This window comes from Felis catus, chromosome D1 (assembly GCF_018350175.1).
Source record: "Felis catus isolate Fca126 chromosome D1, F.catus_Fca126_mat1.0, whole genome shotgun sequence".
NCBI lineage: Eukaryota > Metazoa > Chordata > Mammalia > Carnivora > Felidae > Felis > Felis catus.
In genome coordinates this window covers 59,681,817-59,701,421 of record NC_058377.1, presented here as the reverse complement: position 1 = coordinate 59,701,421, position 19,605 = coordinate 59,681,817, and the positions used below count along the sequence as shown (strand labels likewise).

At 41.4% G+C, this 19,605-nt stretch overlaps 1 protein-coding gene across 2 annotated transcripts in view; it reads right to left on the bottom strand.

Moving 5' to 3' along the window:
- The window catches only part of NUMA1 (nuclear mitotic apparatus protein 1), a 72,967-nt gene that overhangs the window by 42,385 nt on the left and 10,977 nt on the right, over positions 1-19,605 (bottom strand). The window lies entirely within an intron of this gene.

Here is a 19,605-nt window from a genome sequence, read left to right as displayed (position 1 = left end):
TCTGGTATATAAAAGAATGAAGCTAACAGCAGGGAGGCAGGTCAGAGGCTACCACAACAGGAGACAGGTGATAAGGCCACAAAAGAGGGTAAAATGAGGGAAAATGGAAAGAAGAGGAATGAGACACTGCAGAGACAGGATGAAGACAAGGCAATGGTTGGAAGCAGAGAGAGAAACTGTAAAGGAGAGAAAAGTGTGAGGGATGACTGGGAGGACAGCAAGGCCATCTATAGATTTAAGTGGGGGAGATGACACAAATCATGTAAGAAGAGAGAAAACAAGGTAGAGTAAATAGCTACTGCTTACTGAGTGTATACTATGTGCCACACACCCACTGTTCCACTGGCCTAATGTGTATTAACTCATTCATCTGAAAACTCCTGGTGAAGCAGATACTGTTACCACTCAACTCTACAGATGAGACTGAGCCACAGAGATGAAATAATTGGCCCAAGATCACATGCCTAGCGAATAGCAGAACTCTATACCGCTTGCTGCTGTAGGACCCTGGCAGGTAACCTCTGAGCCTCCATATCCCTATTTATAAAACGAAAATAAAGATACCTATTTTACAACAAAAATATACATGAAAAAAAATCTACTTTACAAAGGTTATAATGAGAATTAATTCAATAACATCTATAAGATGCCCCACACACTGGCTAGCACATAAGGCACAAGGTGGTGCATAACAAAGGTTAATTCCAGCTGGGCACTTTGGCACCTTGTAACCAAGGTGTCCATGCAGAAGTTGGCTCTTTGTCAGGGAAGCTAGTAAGGGTGCTCCTCCCTGGAGTGGGAGCATGGATCCTTAGGATGCCTGCTTTCCTTCCATCAGTCTGCCTCTCTGGATTTTACTTTAAGGTCCAGCTCAAATGTCAACACCTCAAATATTCCTTAACAGGTATCAGTGATTATCTTAAGGAGGAGTCAGACTATGAGGAACTTTCTACACTGTATGTTTCTTTCATATTTGAACTTATTTTTAATAAACATGTATTCCATTGGTAATCAGAAAAACGTGTCTACCTTCTGCATTTGGTACTTGTACTGCCTTAACCGTAGACGCATGGAAGTCTTATCCTCACATCTAGAATGTAAACTCCTCAAGAGCATAACTAGTTCCATCTCTCTATGATCCCCCACAGTATCTAGCACACTAGGGGTCCATGTTATCTATCCCACTGAAATACATCTGGATGATAGCTTTCCAAATTTAACCTTCTCAGCACCAGAGAATGACTGTGGTGAGTGGTGGGGGTCAGACCAAGGCCCACTGCTGCAGAGACTCCCATCACCCTGCTTCTCCCAGCCCTGTAACTTATTCCCACAGGATCGCTCGCAGTCTGTGGTTGGCAATTGCTATTGGTAGAAAGGAAAATTCTTATTCAAAGAAGGACCAGGAAAGCCAAACCAAAGCAAAATCCAAAGCTTTTATAGAAAAGCCAAGTGGCAAACATAATTTAATAACTGGCACAATCAACACTCCAGAATATGTATGAGGTGAAAATAGGAGGCAGGCCTGCTAAAACTGTCCTGGCCACATGTGGCACTGTGCTAACCCTGAAGCTCCCTAGCACATTAAAGAGTTGATACTGTGTCTCAAAAGAATACAAGAGATTCTCACCCCCCTCCCACTCCGCAGCTCTAAACTCCAGGCAACAGCTTCCAGCTGTGCAGCCTCAGCGGGCTGAACTCTCCTCTGGAACCTCTCCACCAAAATTGCCAAGCTTCCGGGCCTGCTCTTCAGGACAGCCCAAGGAGCTGGGCCAGTTTCTCCAGCCTCTCCCTCCCCCACCACAGTGCTGCCACTCCCCTCCTGTGTCCCCACCCTCCTCCTGGCTTAGCCAGGCGACAGGCAGGCCATATGGCTCCTGCCTGATTCCACAGCCCCTGTTCAGTGTCTTCAAAAGACCAAGATAGAAATGGTAAAACCATTTTTAAAAGAAAGGAGAGAAGAAGGAAGAAAAATGATACATGGCTAACACAAGATTCAGGAGAGCATTCAGGTAGAGGTTAGTGATGGGTATGGAGCACACAGGATGTTTCAAAGGGTCCAGTAATATCACATCTCCTGAGCTGGGTGGCAGGTGCATTGGTGTTTTATTATTTTTGTTTAAAATGTAAACGTTACAGTTTTTAATGTATATTACCATTTTAAAAAGCTTAAAGGAAAGACCGCAAGAGAGCAATTCCCCTGAGATGACCCAGGGTAGGGTGGCTCTAATACAAACAATTCACCTGACATTCATGGCCCTCCATGACCTGGACCCAGTTTTACCTTCTCCTAGAGTTACTTATCCCCTTACCCAAACGCTCCACGCTGCCAGACTGGTCTTCTCATTGTCCTCTGAAGTCCCTCTGAACCTCCTATCTCAACCTTCTAGCCTGGAAGAGAAGCCTTCACTGTAGGAAGCCATAGGCCAGGGTCCAATGAGAGCCTCTCAGTCCCTTCAGGCCCTCTCACTAGGAAAGTTGGCAAGGGCAAATGCTCTTATAGATCCACTGCCCTATGTAATGCCTTCTAGTCTTTCCTCTGCCACTTGATGTCCCAGCATAATAAATACCTAGACTATCATTATTGTTTTTGCTGTTACTGTTGTAATTAATAGCTAACACTTAATGAGCACTTAGTATGCACCAGGCACAATGCTAAACACTTCCCTGCTTTATTTTGCTTAATCCTCACAATAACCCAATGACACAATAACAAATACTATGATTACCCATCTCTATTTTACAGAAAAGTAAACTGAGAAAGATTAAATAACTTGCCTAAGGTCACACAGTTGGTAGGTGTCGGAGCCAAAATTTGAGTCCAAATGGGTTTCTCCAGAGCCCGTCCTCTTACATGGTCATCTCATCTAGTTCTCTCAACAATCTATAAGGTAGGTTTTATTTCTATCTTAAAGATGAAGAAATCTGAGTCTCAGGAATTAAGTGACTTAGTCACATAAGTAGCAAATTGTCTCTGTGGTCTCTACATTATTCTCCAATGCTCTTAAATAAACAATCATTGAATGAATAAATAAAAGCTAGTACATAGCAGATTCTCAGAGGCTCCAAGAAGCCTTGTGCCTCTATACCTCCTCATAAAAATCAACTCTTTGATCAAAACAAACTTCTAACTTTATTATTTTTTAATGTTTTTATTTTTGAGAGCGTGCACACGCGTGTGCACACACACTCATGTGCACACACACTCATGTGGGAGGGAGGGGCAGAGTGAGAGAGACACAGAATCCGAAGCAGGCTCCAGGCTCCTCTCTGCCAGCACAGAGCCGAACGCAGAGCTCAAACTCACAGACCGCAAGATCATGACCTGAGCCAAAGTCGGACACTTAACTGACTGAGCCACCCAGGCACCCCTCAAAGCAGTTCTAATCTTAAAAGTAACCACTAAAGAGCTTTTTTCTGAAGATACAAGAGCTTTACAAACATTAAAGGACCAAAACTACTCTGAAGAGGCAAGAACAGAAGAATTTTCTATTGGGAGGGATGTTGGACATATCTCTAGGGTGAGAAGCCACGGAGAAAGAAGGCTGGAGGAAGCACCGTTGGCTGGAGGGAAGGACTGCTGTTTCAGAACCCTGACCTCGAGCTTATTTACCAAGCCTCACCCTCCCTCTCCAGAGGGTAGTGCTGAGTAATGAAGCAGTGTTGGTAAGCCTGTAACTTCCAGAGAAAAGCAGAGGGCAAATCAAAACCCGGAGAGAATTCATTATAACATCCAAGAGGCCCTATTTGGTTCTCCCTGAAGAAGGGCTTTTCTACAAAACACCTAAGAACCTGTTCACCCTGTTTCATTGTCACAGAGGAGTAAACGGATCTGTCCCTACAGGCAACATATCTAGCACAATGTTTGTGCACAAACACAGAACTGATGATGAGAAAGCTAAGAGAAACGGAAGGAGGAACAGTTTCAACGTAAAGACTTGCAACTACTCCTGGAAACAGCCACACCAGTGGTAAAAACACACTAGATTTGGTATTGGAAGCCCCTGGAGGTTAAGTTCCCAATAGACTACCTACTAAATTTATGACTTTAGGAAAGTCACTGCCCTAGCTTGGGTCTCAATAAAAGATGGTTATTGGTATTGGATAGATCATATCTAAAGCACTCTAAAAATTTCCCATGATTCTTTCTGCAGGACACCATTCTCAACAAGAACAACAACAAAAATCTTTGTAACAGAACTAATCTCAGAATCTGCTCAAAACTTCACCAGTTAGGGCTTCCTTTGCAAAAAAAAAAAAAAAAAAAAAGCAAATCCCCTAGAAACAATCATTTTGTTTTTTACCCTACTGGGTCCCACCCCAAAGGAAGGCACATGTGGGTGCTTTACTAATTCAGATGACAGAAGGTGGTCCTTGGAAACTGGTAGCACCAATTTTGCATGGGGCACAAGCTGATTGGAGCTATACTCAAGGTATTTACAAGGTTTTGTAAATAAAAGTCACAGACAAAAGTGCAATTTATAATTACATTGGTCTAGAACGCCTAAATAAAAACAGCTTTCTATACTTGGTCAACAAATCACAGAATCTCAAAGTTGACAGACCTTAAAGGTCATCTAGTCCCAACCTACATTCATAGTGGAATACATGTGACAACTCTGCTGAAGATTTGCTATCTCCTGCCTGAGACAGAAATTTTACAAACTATTTGTATGTCTGAGCAAGGTCTGCTGATTTGACACAACTTATGATTTCAGCTGGAGAGTAAGGATTCTGCCCAGGATCTGGTTTGTTTAAAATAGGCTTTAAGTAACTAAAAAACTCAGATGACACCTCTCTCTTCTCCCCTCCTCCCCCTCTCCTCCCACCCCCTCTGCTTTATCTTCCATGTCTCCACCTCCTACACAGCACTGAATCCCCTGTCTCTCTGGTTCCAAATCTACTTCTCCTATCACACCAGGATGCCTTTAATATCCAAAGAAATTAACAAACACAAATATTAGTAAGGGCTGGATTTCTAAATAGGATGCTAGATTGCCTCAAAAACCAAACTTGTTAATATGCTCCTAGTAAGTAAAATAAACGGGAATGGTGTCTAACGTGGCCATGATTTAAAAAAAAAAAGAAAACAACAACAACAAACCTAACATTTTAACAGACTTTAAAAATGTAAGGAAGGCTATGTCTCACATCTTAATTAATCCCCCCCCTGAAAAACCCTAAGAAACAAACAGGTTTATTCCAATTTTAGAGAATAGAAGAAAATACCTGCTTCAATGTCAACCTGCAAGATTGCAGAGCCAGAACTCAAGTCTTCTAAAACCAGGGCTCTCTCCAGCACACCTCAACTACAACTTATACTTTTCTTATCAGTATAATCCTTAAGGTGTACAAAGCACTTACACATTCCTTGATCAAATGGTTTCTGCTACAACTAACTCATGGTATGGGCAAATCTTAGGTGTCATTTTCTCCATTTTTAAAGATGCTAAGTAACTTGAACATCATTAGATAAAACAACATCCCCATGAATCTGGCATCATTGTGAAGGATGAGAGTTCCTCACCAGCAATTTTCCTAAAACTGAAATCCTCCCTCCACTTTATGACCAAATTTTTAAAACAAACAAAAACAACAAAACAAAAAATACTATTTGCAATACAAATTCTTCAAAATATATAAGATGGGTTACTCCTTATTTGGGACTAATGAAATTTAATCAGGGACATTCAACCATAACCATGAAATAAACACCTGTAAATACTGTGTTGGAGACTCAAACATGAACTAGACAGGTTTACAATCCTGTGGAGAAAGAAACATACCTATAACTCACCTTAATACAAGGTGAAAGGACACAGACTTGGACAGTGCCAACGGGAAGGTGAGAGAACACTGGGAAGTCTAGACTTCTAGGGGACACACCAGAAAGGCAGTGTCCTGAACAGAAGGCTTACTTGTGTGCACTTTTTCAAAAGATGAATCTGGCATAACATTGAGTCCAGGGGCAGAACAGTGAGGTGGCAATTGCAGCAGCAGAGATAAAAGGGCTGCTGCCAGGGCAGGGGCAGCAGGAATGAAAAAGAATGGTGTTACTTGAAGGGCACTGTAAGGATAGACCCAGAGCTCTTAGGAACACAGGTGTGGGAAGGAAAAGACCTAGGACTCCTGTTTCACTGAAAAGATATCAGAACAGGAACACAGAAGTTACTGTTTTAGAGGACATGTGACGACCCGATTGACTCGGGATGGATGATTAGAAGTTTTACCAAGGAAGTAACATTTAAGCCCAGTACTTAAAGTATGAGTAGGATGAGTAGGGTTTCACCCAAAGAGAAGAAAAAAAGAGCATTCTAGGCAGAGAGAACAGCATGTGCAAAGACAGAGCTTATTACATTTGAGCAATGGCATGCAGTTTTAGGAAGGTGTAGCAGATGATGAGGATAAGTGGTACTAAACTGTGAGGCACTTACATCATACTAAGGAATTCAGATTTTATCCTGTAGGTGATAGGAAACGATCAAGGTTTGTAAAGAGACAGAGTAAATGGGAGTAACAGATCAGATCTATGTTTCACTCTGTATGACATACAAGCTAGAATTGTAAGAAACAAGAGGAAGGCAACATAGCACAGTAGCTAAGAGCATGGGGTCTAGAGTTAGACTGCCTAATTAAAATCCTGGCTCCAGAGTTTATTAGCTGTGCAACCTTAGGCAGGTTATTTAACCTCTCTGTGTCCTGTTTCACCATCTGTAAAATAGGAATAGTGATAGTACTTTCTTAGAGGGTCATTGTAAGGAATTAAGACAATGCTTATAAAGCGCTTAGCACAACACCTAGCACAGAGAATGCTAGCTGCTATTAGAGTCTGAAAATCCATTACTAGAAAGTTCTATCTGCATATGGTTTAGCGTTGTCCACACTCTTCCTTCTACCCAAAGCTTTCTTTTCCTGCCTCTTCATCTAGTTAATTCTAACTTATCCTTCATATTTCAGCTCAAATGTTACTTCCCTCATGTAAATTCTCCCTAACCACCTAGTTCCTAGTTCCCAGTTCCATACCAGGTCAAGTGCCTACTATGCATAGCACCATAGTACTTTCCTTCACAGCACTCAGTTTCTAATTACGCCTTTTTGCATTTCATTAATTCCTTTCTCCTACCATATGTTCCATGAAATCACAGATGGTGTGCTTGCCACTGAATTCTTAGAACTCAGCACAATGCCTGGCACATAGAACATACTTGATAAGCATTTCTTAAATGAATGAAAGGTTTCAAAATATATTTTATAAGTGAAGCCTCCAGACTCAATCTTCATATACAACGTAAGATACAGAGGGATACCTGGGTGAGTTCAAGCCCCGAATCAGACTCTGCGCTAACAGTCAGGGCCTGCTTGAAATTCTCTCTCTCTCTCTATCTCTCTCTCTCTCTCTCAGCCCCTCCCTTGCTTCTGCTTGCTCTCTTTCTCTCTCGAAAATAAACTTAAAAAAAAAAAAAAAAACAAGATACAGATAAAAGTAGTTGGTTTGAAGTAAAGGATGTTTGGAGCCCTGTCCCCTTTGCTTCCACCTGGTTCCTGAGTCTGTTCTGTAATTCTTTTTTTTTCTTTTCGTTGTTCTGTAATTCTATTAAGCTTTGCACAATGCAGAGCAAAACCACTGCTTGTTCCAAGCAAGTAGGGATACATGTCTGAAGTAAAGCAGTGATTAAAAAAAAGAGGAAGCACGGGCACCTGGGTGGCTCAGTTGGTTAAGTGCCCGACTCTTGATTTCTGCTCGGGTCATGACCTTGCAGTTCGTGGAATGAGCCCCAAGTCGGGCTCTGTGCTGACAGTGTGGCACCTGCTTGGGATTCTCTCTCCCTCTCTCTCTGCCCCTCCCCCACCTGTGGATGGTCTCTCTCACTCAAAATAATTTAAAAAATTAAAAATAAATAAAAATAAATTTTAAAAAAGCAACAGTTTGAGAACTATTTATGACAGGCCCCGATAATCAACTGTAAGCAAAGCAAAGAAAAAGGAAAAGTCTAGAAGCACCTCTGATTTCCTAGCTTGAATGAGCAGATGAGCATGTGTGCCAAAAACAAAAAGAATGCAAAAGCAGTAACTTCATTAATTGAGCACTAGTATCAACCCTATCAGGCAAGTGCTATTAATACTCTCTTTCAAGATGTTTTTCTCTTTCAAGAAGTTTCAAGATGTTAAACAACCTGTCCAAGATCATGATGCTAACGAGTAGCAGAATTAAGATTCAAACCCAGGTCAGGCGCCTGGGTGGCTCAGTTGGTTAAGCCAACTGAGTCAGTTTGGTTCAGGGTTCAGGTCATGATCTCAGGGGCTGTAAGGTTGAGCCCCACGCTGGGATCTCTGTTGTCAGTGCAGAGCCCCCTTCAGATCCTGTCTACCTCTCTCTCTGTCCCTCCCCTTTTTGCACACACTCTCTCTCAAAAATAAATAAACTTAAAAAAAAAAATTCAAACCCAGGTCTATTTCACTCCAAAGTTCATAATCTAAACCATCAGGCTATCTGGCAGGTGGCTTGAAAATTTGGATTTAGACATGAGGTATCTACTGGACATACAATTAGGAAAATACAGTAGCTGGTGAAAAATATGATTTGGGGCTAGAGATACAGATTTGGGTCACCTTTAGAACAGTGTGACATAATCAGAAGAGGGCTTGCTTATTAGGCCTGTAAAGAGGTAATGCATACATTTGCTACTGAAACGTATTAATCTTCTGCCAAAGTCTCTGCCTTGCACAGCTCTGGGGGCACCCACATTGACAGCAAGTGACAGACTGGGTGAAATTCCAAATCTCTGGGGATTCCTTTTAGACCCTTTATACTATTTTCATTTGAGGAAATTTTAACAGAAAGTCAAGGACCACACCAATATCAATTTATTTTTTTTTTTATTTTTTTTCCAATGTTTATTTATTTTTGGGACAGAGAGAGACAGAGCATGAACGGGGGAGGGGCAGAGAGAGAGGGAGACACAGAATCGGAAACAGGCTCCAGGCTCTGAGCCATCAGCCCAGAGCCCGACGCGAGGCTCGAACTCACGGACCGCAAGATCGTGACCTGGCTGAAGTCGGACCCTTAACCGACTGCGCCACCCAGGTGCCCCACCAATATCAATTTAAAAGGAAGGCAATACAGGTGGTTAAGAGAATGGATTTTGTGATCAAACTTCTTCATTTTCTCTCCTTACATTAGGTTCACATCATCTCCTGCTTGGGATTCTACCTCCCTTACTAAAAAATGACTAGCATTTGTATACGGCTTTTTAACACTGACAGTGTGTCCCATCTATAAAGTATTTCACATGATCCTCACAACAGCTCTGCAAAGTAAACACTGTTTTCATTTTATCAAAGAGGAATGAAGTTCAGAACAGTACTTTGCCTAAGGTCACACAACTACAAAATAACAGGACCACAATGCAACTCTGATCTTCTGGCTCCAAACCTGAAGCTCTTTCCAGCAGATTCGCCCCCAAGATAACCATGAGCCACACACCCACCTGTGAACCAACAGAGTGTCACCATCCCTATGTACACTTTCATTGCATTTAAGAAGAAAACAGATGGTAACTAGAAAGGGCTAATGGGATGCTGGTAATGTTGTTTCTTAAAACAACACTAGTTACGTGTTCACTTTGTGAAAACTCATGAGCTACATTACTTTATGCATTTTTCTGTATGTATGTTACACTTTAATTAAAAGAACAACAGACAGGGGACACCTGGGTGGCTCAGTGGGTTGGGCGTCTGACTTCAGCTCAGGTCATGATCTCACAGCTGGTGGGTTTGAGCCCTGCGTCAGGCTCTGTGCTGACAGCCTGGCGCCTGCTTCAGATTCTGTATCTCCGCCCCCCTTCCCCACTCACACTCTCTCAAAAAATAAATATTAAAAAAAAATTTTTTTTAAACCATTAGGCAAAATTAAGACAGACTAATCAAAATCAGGAGCACTAAGTTGGATGCCTCAGGGCTACATATATATTTACCTGGCTTCTCAAGCAGCAGGTACGTGTAGGACATGTATCAGTTAAGTAAGGATGCACAAAATCCTTGCACACTCAAATAATATGTTCACTCACTTGTCCCTACCCATAATGTCTAGGTGATGTGATTCTGATGAGGTTAGAAGCAAGAGAAGCCCAGAAAGGGGCCAAGATTACAGTTAATGGAAAAAAAAAAAAATTGGCATTGAAAAGTGGAACCATCAGGGGCACCTGGATGGTTGGCTCAGTTGGTTAAGCGTCCAACTTCGGCTCAGGTCATAATCTCTTGGTTCATGAATTCAAGCCCCAAGTCAGGCTCTGTGCTGATAGCTCAGAAATTGGAGCCTGCTTCAGACTCTGTGCCTCCCTCTCTTTCTCTCTGCCCCTCCCCTACCGTTTTCTCTCCCTCCCTCCCTCTCAAAAATAAATATTAAAAAAATGTTTTTTAAAAAGCAAAGTGGAAGTATACTATCAATAGTAAGATATCTCAATTTCAGAGAAAATGAAAATGTGAAAAAAAATAGCCAACAATTGAAAGATGTCACCAATTATAAATGCATTCTAATTTCAGGGTGTTAAAATGTAAAAACAGCAGCAAAGCATTTAAAAATAAATAAAATACAGGGGTGCCTGGTGGCTTAGTCAGTTGAGTTGCCAACTCTTGATTTTGGCTCAGGTCATGATCGCACCATTGTGAGACCATGCCCTGCACTGGACTCCATGCCCAGTGTGGATTCCCTTAATTCTTTGTTGTTGTTTTATTTAAACTTCTGCTCTGCAAAGACACTTTTTTTTTTTTAACGTTTATTTTTGAGACAGAGAGAGACAGAGAGAGACAGAGCATGAACGGGGGAGGGTCAGAGAGAGAGGGAGACACAGAATCTGAAACAGGCTCCAGGCTCTGAGTAGTCAACACAGAGCCTGACGTGGGGCTCGAACTCACAGACCGCGAGATCATGACCTGAGCCGAAGTCGGACGCCTAACTGACTGAGCCACCCAGGCGCCCCACAAAGACACTTTTTAAAAAAAGTTTATTTATTTTGAGAGAGAGAGAGAGAGAGAGAGAGAGAGAGAGAGAGAGAGAGAGAACAAGTGGTGCATGAAAGAGAGGTGGGGGGCGGGGCAGGGGACAGTGGATCCAAAGCAGGCTCCATACTGACAGCAGAGAGCCCTATGTGAGGCTCAAACCCACAAACTGTGAGATCATGACCTGAGCCAAAGTCAGACAACCAACTGAGCCACCCAAGTGCCCAGATTCTCTTAAGAATTCTTAAGAGATGCTCTCTCTTCTCTGCTTCTTTTATTTCTGCTTTTTAAAAAAAAAAAAAAATTTTTAATGCTTATTTATTTTTGAGACAGAGAAAGAAAGACAGAGCACAAGCAGGGGAGGGGCAGAGAGAGAGGGAGACACAGAATCCGAAGCAGGCTCCAGGCTCTGACCTGAGCTGACGTCGTAGGCTTAACTGACTGAGCCACCCAAGCGCCCCTATTTCTGCTCAAGATTCTTTCTCTCTCTCACCCTCTGCCCTTCTCCCCACTTGTGCTCTCTCTCAAAAAGCAAAACAAAACAAAACAAAAAAACCCAAAACCCACAAATCCATAATCTCTCAGCCCCTTTTTGTTCCCCTCCAGGCCCTCCCACAAGATAAGAAATGTTAACAGATTTTTCCATGCCCTGAAACACATAAGCACAAATATATTTTTATATTTAAGGATTTTTTATTTTTCTCTATTTTTAAAAAACTAGGTTTATACTTTAACATTGCTCTGCAACTTGTTTTTCTCACTTAATAATTTATCATGAACATCCCCCCAACCATGTCAATAAATAAAATTTCAACTCACACTTTAAAAAAGCTGTATAATAACAGTCCGTATAAAGGATATAACATAACATGTTCACATATTTTTCAATTGATAGACATGACTATTTTCAATCTGTTACCATGTTAAACAATGCCATAATGCATATCCTTGTACATATTTCTTTCTAAATTCTTTAAAAATATTCTTTGATTCTTTAAATTCTTTTACAAAAAGAAAAATTTTTCTACCCCCACTTCCTTGTTGTCCAATGTTTTGATTGCTTCCTTTCCTATCATCATCCCTGCCTTACTTGCTCATAGAATTTTCCTCAGGGCCCAGTGTGATAAAGGAAGGCAAAGCAACTTGGAGAATGTCAAGACATGACATGTGATACTTACTGTTGGTAAATTAGAATTGGCCTGTCTTGGCCGCCTCTCCCAGCCACCTGCACATTCTGCCCCCCCACCCCCATACATGTGCTCCTTGTTCTAGTCTCAGCAGCTGCTTCCCACTCAACTGACGTGGCAGAGCTGGGAAATCAGTCCTAGTCTGTCACACTCCTGACCCTGGCCAGTGGAGATAGGCCCACCAGCTATCCAAACAAGTAGGAAGGAGAGAGAACACATTATCGACTATGAAATATTGTAATACGGAAGTATACGGAGTAAAATGTAAAACTCCCCATTCACCAAACCTTAACCCACATTTACCAATGGCACTTCCCTCCTTGGAGTGACCACTGTTACAAGTCTGTTGTAACCTTTCAGACTTTTCTGTACACGTGTGTATGTATAAAGACATATGTGTATATGTACATGTACATATATGTAAATAAAAAAACAAAGAGTGTGAATGTGTTTGATCTACATACCTGTAATCATACTGTTATAATTTGTTCTGCAACTTTCCTTTTTCACTTAAAAATCTGACATGTTTCCATTTTAATATATAATGGACTCCTCATACTTTTTCATGTTTACTTCTGAGAGAGAGAGAGAGAGAGAGAGAGAGAGAGAGAGAGAGCGCATGCGCAAGTGTGAGATGGGCAGAGAGAGAGGGAGACACAGAATCCGAAGCAGGATCCAAGCTGTGAGCTGTCAGCACAGAGCCCTACATGGGGCTCGAACCCACAATCTGGAAGATTGTGACCTGAGGCAAAGTCAGATGCTGGACTGAGCCACCCAGGTGCCCCTATTTCCTCACACCTTTAAAAGCTTGAGAAAAATGCTATAGCTTTTGGATGGCTAGGCCTTCTAATATATTTCCCACTACCCAAAGGTCAACAAACTATGATCTGCAGAGGTAAGTAGAGCAGACCCTTGAACAATGTAAAGGTTGGGGCACCAAACTGCTCCACCCCCACCACCCCATGCAGTTGAAAATCCACGTATAACTTCTGACATCCCAAAAACTTAACTACTAATAGCCTACTGTTGACTGGAAGCCTTACTAATAACATAAACAAATGATTAACACGTATCTTTCAAGTTGTAAGTATTAATACTGTAATCGAACAATAAAGCTAGAAAAAAGAAAACGTTACTGAGAAAAATCATAAGGGAGAGATAATACATTTACAGTACTGTACCGTATTTATTGAAAAAATCCACATAAAAGGGGACCCATGCAATTCAAACCCATGTTTTTCAAGGGTCAACTGTAGTTGCAACTACACAGCCTGCAAAGCCTGAAATATTTACTACCTGGGCCTAAACAATTCACATTTAACATCTAAAGAGCAGTTTCTTAATGGAGATTAATTCTTATCCAACTGACCAGAGTATGGCTACGTTAGACTGATTTTAAATGAAATTTATATGCAAAAATAGGTCTGGTATGTAATATTGAAGAAACAAGTCTAAAACACTCAAAGGACACCTGGGTGGCTCAGTCGGTTGAGTATCCGAGTCTTGATTTCAGCTCAGGTCATGATCCTAGGGTTGTGGGATTGAGCCCCGCCCTGGCCTCTGCGCTGAACCTGGAGCCTGCTTGAGGTTCTCTCTCCCTCTGCCCCTCTTCCCAGCTCACATGTGCCCTCTAAAATTAAAAATATACATATATTAAAAAATAAAACAAAACGCTCAAATGAGGTCAAAAGACATCCCCCTACTTCTGGGTTGAGTATGACTCTAATGAATTTCCAATGTGCTATTCTTCATCTTCTTTTTCTCTTTGATTTCAACTAATGGGAAACAGACCGGGTTCCTAATGTCCTTCAGTGATGCTGATGAGCAATGCAGCTCTCACTCACACACTACAATAATAGTATGAAATTAAAGTAAGCTCCCTCATCTCTGCTGAATATCCCCAACAAAGCCCCTCCAACACAACACGACACGGGTGTCTGTCCTTCTCTTTTGCTTGCAGAAGATTCACTATGAAGCAGCTAAGCATTTCTAGAATGTCTAGCCAACCGTTAAGAGCTAGGGTCCTGACCTTTGTGGGAAAGGAAGACCAATTCTCTCCTTCAGAGTCTACCCTTCTGAAGATCTGAGGCATGAAATTAAAGCATTTCTATGAGAAATTTTAGGTCATCCAATTTCTGTAGTACAGAAGGGGAAGGTGCTATCACCCCAATTTTATAAATGGAGAATTAAGAGTAACTTGTCTCCTTTTCCATTTCTAGAAATCACGTCAGCAAATAGGGCTTCATAACAGTGACCACCCCCCAACACACACACATGCTTTCTCCTTCCATCCTCTCCCAAATTTTGGTTTTATATAATAGTGGCTTTATATAATAACTACCCTTCAGGGAAGTTAACTTAATCTAGTACTTTGAGTGGAAAATTATCAAAGAAAGAATATTATATTTTCCTCATGCAAGTGAGGCTTTAAGTGATTCTCTAGAAAGGAATTTGGCAATATATGTTAAAAGCCTAAAAGATGTTCATATTCAGGGGCACCTGGGTGGCTCAGTTGCTTGAGCATCAGACTCTTGGTTTTGGCTCAGATCATGATCTCACAGTTTGTGGGTTCAAGCACTGGCCCTGCAGAGCCTGCTTGGGATTCTCTCCCCCTCTCTCTCCCTCCCTCCCTCCCTCTCTCTCTCTCTCTGCCCTTCCCCAGCTCACACTGCCTCTCTCAAGATAAATGCTTAAAAATTTTATTTAAAAAAAGTATTCCAATACTGTTTAAAATAGAAAAAACTGAAAGCACTATACAAATCCTGTATGATAGACAGACTACTATACAGTCATTAGGAATATTTATAGTTTCAGCCGCATTTTAAATTCATATGAATTTACACAATGAAAATAATGGTAACTGGGAAAAAAGCAGAATACAAAATTCTAGGTAGTGTATGACACTGGACTATGCAAAACAGAAATATGCATAGGTACAAAACATTGAAAGGAAATACTAAATAAAACTATACATTAGGTTTCTTCTTTATACTTACCTGTATTTTTCCTGTTTCCTATAATGAATATACACTACTTTTCAATCAGATTCAATAAATGTTTTTGGTTTCTGCTGTAGAATCAAAAGCTCAGGATTAGCAGAAGTAAGGAACTCCCCTCCCCCCGAAACAACAACAACAACAACAACAACAAAGAAGTAAGCAACTCACTAGTAGGAAGACTGCATAATGTACATGCCTAAGAAAACCATCTGGGGGTGTGGAGAAGCTCAGTCTAAAGGCACACTGCTGGGATGCCTGCGGGGTTCAGTAGGTTAAGTGTCTATTGATTTTGGCTCAGGTCATGATCTCGCGGTGCATGGGATTGAGCCCCATGTCAGGCTCTGCACTGACAGCATGCAGCATGCTTGGGATCCTCTCTCCCTCTCTCTCTCTGCCCCTCCCCTGCTCGTTCACGCTCTCTCTAAAAATAAATAAATACACTTTAAAAAATAAATAAAGGTACATTGCTTACCATTTCCTGCCTTCTTGCTTCTGGAGCTGCCTTAGTAAATGTAACTGGGAAATCGAGTAATATTGAGATGCCTACAAACCTTATTTATACTCTAGACCCAGGACCATCACCTTCTCAACCCTAAGATCTAAGACCTTACACTTAAAGAAAACAGACCAAGACCTAAATAACATGGATTGGATTGTGTTCTTCCTCACATCATAAACATTCAGGGGGTGCCTGCCTGGCTCAGTTGGAACAGCATGTGACTCCTGATCGTGGGGTCATGACATTGAGCCCCACATTGGATATAGAGACTACTAAAAATAATTAATTAAAATATCTTCTATCTCAAGAACACATTTCCCAAACATGCCAGGCATTTTCCAAGCTCTGTGCCTTTGCCCATGTGTAACCTCCTTCAAAATGCTTTCTTCCAAACCTACTGAAGTCCAAGTTCATCTTTTATAACCTGGCTCAAATGCCTTCTCTCTTCAGATGCTCTCCTTGTTCCCCCAATTCAAAAACAACTGTTCTTTCCTCCATATATCCCAATATTTCTTGTTCTTCTGCACATTTTATTCCATTCCTCTTTGGGTCTACACTAGCTGCAAATATGTTTCACTTGACTAAGTTTCTAGAGAGCAGAAATCATCTCATCCAGCTCCATTTCAGCACAATGCTTGCACACAGTAGGTGCCAAATAATGTTGCCTGACTGAATGACAGCCTACTGGCCCTAATCTAATGGATTCTTTCAGTGAAGCAGGCCAGTGAAGCCAAACTGTCAGAGGACAATCTCTCCAATTTAAAGTCACATACCTTGCGTGAGTGAACAGCCAAAAATGTCATGGGCCTGCCACTTTAAGGGGACTGGCAAGCTGACTGTGTTTACACAATCTTAATTAAAACTAAAGGGCACTAAAGGAAAGAAGAGAAATAGGGAGATTAAGAAGTGTGGATTCTTCAGGTCACCTCCTCCTCTGTTTAGAGCCCAAATCTCCCAGCCTAGTGCCTAGTGAGCTCACCAAACAGCCTATTCTCTCCTTGGGGTCTCTATAGGATGTAAGTGTCAAAAAGCAACTGATTAGGGCACTTTCTGTCCAGCAAATGGCTCTACTCTTGGCCATTCAACTCTAATTGTGGTTACCTGGGGCTTCTTCTCTAAATGAATCCCATTGCACCAATCATTAAGAGAATCCCTTTAAAGATAGGCTTGAAATTAACCACAGCAGGGAACAAAGTCTCTAAATCTCCTAAATCACGATATCCACACTGTCCATTTTGATGAAATTCACCCCCACCTCTTTCAAACAATAGGTCCTACCAGGCAATGACTTCTCCCAGACCAGCATGTCCTGTGATTGTTTTTCAGGAGAAAGCTCCTAGTGCCTGCTTCCCATTAAACAGCTACTTGATGTTTGATCACTCAGCTATGACTGCACGTAGAGAGTAAAATCACTGTAACATAGGGGCTAAAAAGGAATTCCACTCCTACCCCTAATCCAAAAGTCAAGCAACTTAGAACAAGTAGATACTTTCCCAGCTCAAATTTCCTTAGGCTTACCTGTTTTCAGATCTAGAACTCTTAGCGTGTAAATTTTTCAATATCAAAATGAGGAAAACAAGGCCTAGAGTAAAAAAGAATTACAGGGGCACCTGGGTGGCTCAGTCAGTTGAGTGTTCGACTTCGGCTCAGGTCACAATCTCACGGTTCCATGAGTTTGAGCCGTGCACTGGGCTCTCTGCTATCAGCACAGAGACCGCTTTGGATTCTCTGTTCCCTCTCTCTCTGTCCCTCCCCCACCTATTCTCTCTGTCTCTCTCTCTTTCAAAATAAAAAAATATAGGGGTGCCTGGGTTACTCAGTCGGTTGAACATCTGCCTTTGGCTCAGGTCATGATCTCACGGTTCATGGGTTTGAGTCCCACATCGGGCTCCGTGCTGACAACTCAAAGCCTGGAGCCTGCTTCCAATTCTGTGTCTCCCTCTCTGCCCCTCTCCCACTCATGCCCTGTCTCTGTCTCTCAAAAATGAAAACATTAAAAAAAATTTTTTTAATAAAAAATTAAAAAAATAAAAACATATACATACATTAAAAAAGAAAGAGAATTGCAAATGATCATACAGCGACAGAATGTTTTGTTGACCCTGCTGCCTAACACCTTAATTTACTGACTAGTTATCAACAAAACCACCAACAAGATTCCAGGCCTTCAATCAATCAGCCTAATTGAAATCAGTTCAAGATAGGCTGCTTTCCCTCTTCCCATCCCCCTGCCTATCCTCACCCTTTCTCAAACCCAAATGCTGACCAAAAAAATAAAAAATAAAGATCAATGGAGTAGCCTGATCTATCATTTTTCCCAGAAAAAGACATCTGCTTCCACTCTACCACACCACCTGATGGATTCTGACATACTGGTGAGCAGAGGGTGCTACAGTCTGAAGAACTTGTGACTGATTCTGGAGATGGGACGCAATGGCTCCTCAGCTACAGTGTCCTACAGCGGCATGTTCCAATCCTTTCTGGCCCCCAATACCATTTGTGATTTGGGAGGACTACACGAGAAAGGCTAATTTTCTCACACTATCTAGTCACCTTGACCTAGAAGCAAGCATATATGCACAGTGAGTATAAAGGAAGTGACAGGGACACCTGGGTGGCTCAGTCGGTTAAGTGTCTGACTCTTGATTTCAGCTCAGGACATGATCTTGCAGTTGTGAGCTCAAGCCCCGCATCAGGCTCTGCGCTGACAGCATGGAGCCTGTTTGGGATTCTTTCTTTCTTTCTTTCTTTCTTTCTTTCTTTCTTTCTTTCTTTCTTTCTTTCTTTCTTTCTTTCTTTCTTTCTCTTTCTCTCTCTCTCTCTCTCTCTCTCTCTCTCTCTCTCTCTGCCCCTCCTGTGCTTGAGCTCACTTTCTCTCTCTCTCTCTCAAAAATAAATGATTAAAACTTAAAAAAAAAAGAAAGAAAGGACGCCTAGGTGGCTCAGTCAGTTAAGTGTCTCACTTTAGCTCAGGTCATGATCTTGCGTTTTTGAGTTTGAGCCCCACATTGGGCTCTGTGCTTCAGCTCAGAGTCTGGAGCCTGCTTCAGATTCTGTGTCTCCCTCTCTCCGTCTGGCCCTCTCAAGAGTAAACATTTAAAAAAAAATTTTTTTTTTCATTAAAAAAAAAAAAAAAAAGACAGGGCACCTGTGTGGCTCAGTGGGTTAAGCACCTAACTCTTAATTTCTGCTCAGGTCATGATCTCAGGGCTCGTAAGTTCAAGCCCCACATCAGGCTCCGCTCTAACAACACAGAGCTTGCTTGGGATTCTTTCTCTTCCCCTCTCTCTACCCCTCCCTGGCTCAAGCTCGCACTCTCAAAATAAATAAATAAATAAAAATTAACAAAAATTAAAAAAAAAATTAAGTGACACCTTTTTAAACAAAATTTCCAATCTTATTAAATCAAATGAAAACTGCAGTCAAAATAGTCTCTGTAGGAAGTTATTTACTTATTCTAACAATATAATCATTGCTCAAAATATATATGAAACACTCTTTTGGAAACTGCCTTTAAAGTCTACTCTGTGAGACACACAAAAATTAAATCTTACTGTTTTGCAGTCACACCTCATTTTTCACCAAAAAATGTACTGCCTTGCTTGACTCTTTGGCTTATAGTATCTTTTGGCTGTGAACCCACCAAGCAAGGTTCAGTGAAGATTTGCTACTTCTGAGGACATTCAAAAGATTGGCTTAGAAGCCAAAAATATTCTGAGCATTGGCAGCATCACCAGAATAAATATAAAGTCTGAGAACACAATTACTTTGAAGAGGACAAACTTACAAATACTGTTAAGTGTCCTACAACTACAACAAAGAGGACAAGATATGTGCAATATATGTCACGTGTTAAGCTATTACATTAATTTACTGTTTACTTTTTTAGGTTATTTATTTTGAGAGAGACAGAGACAGCGTGAGT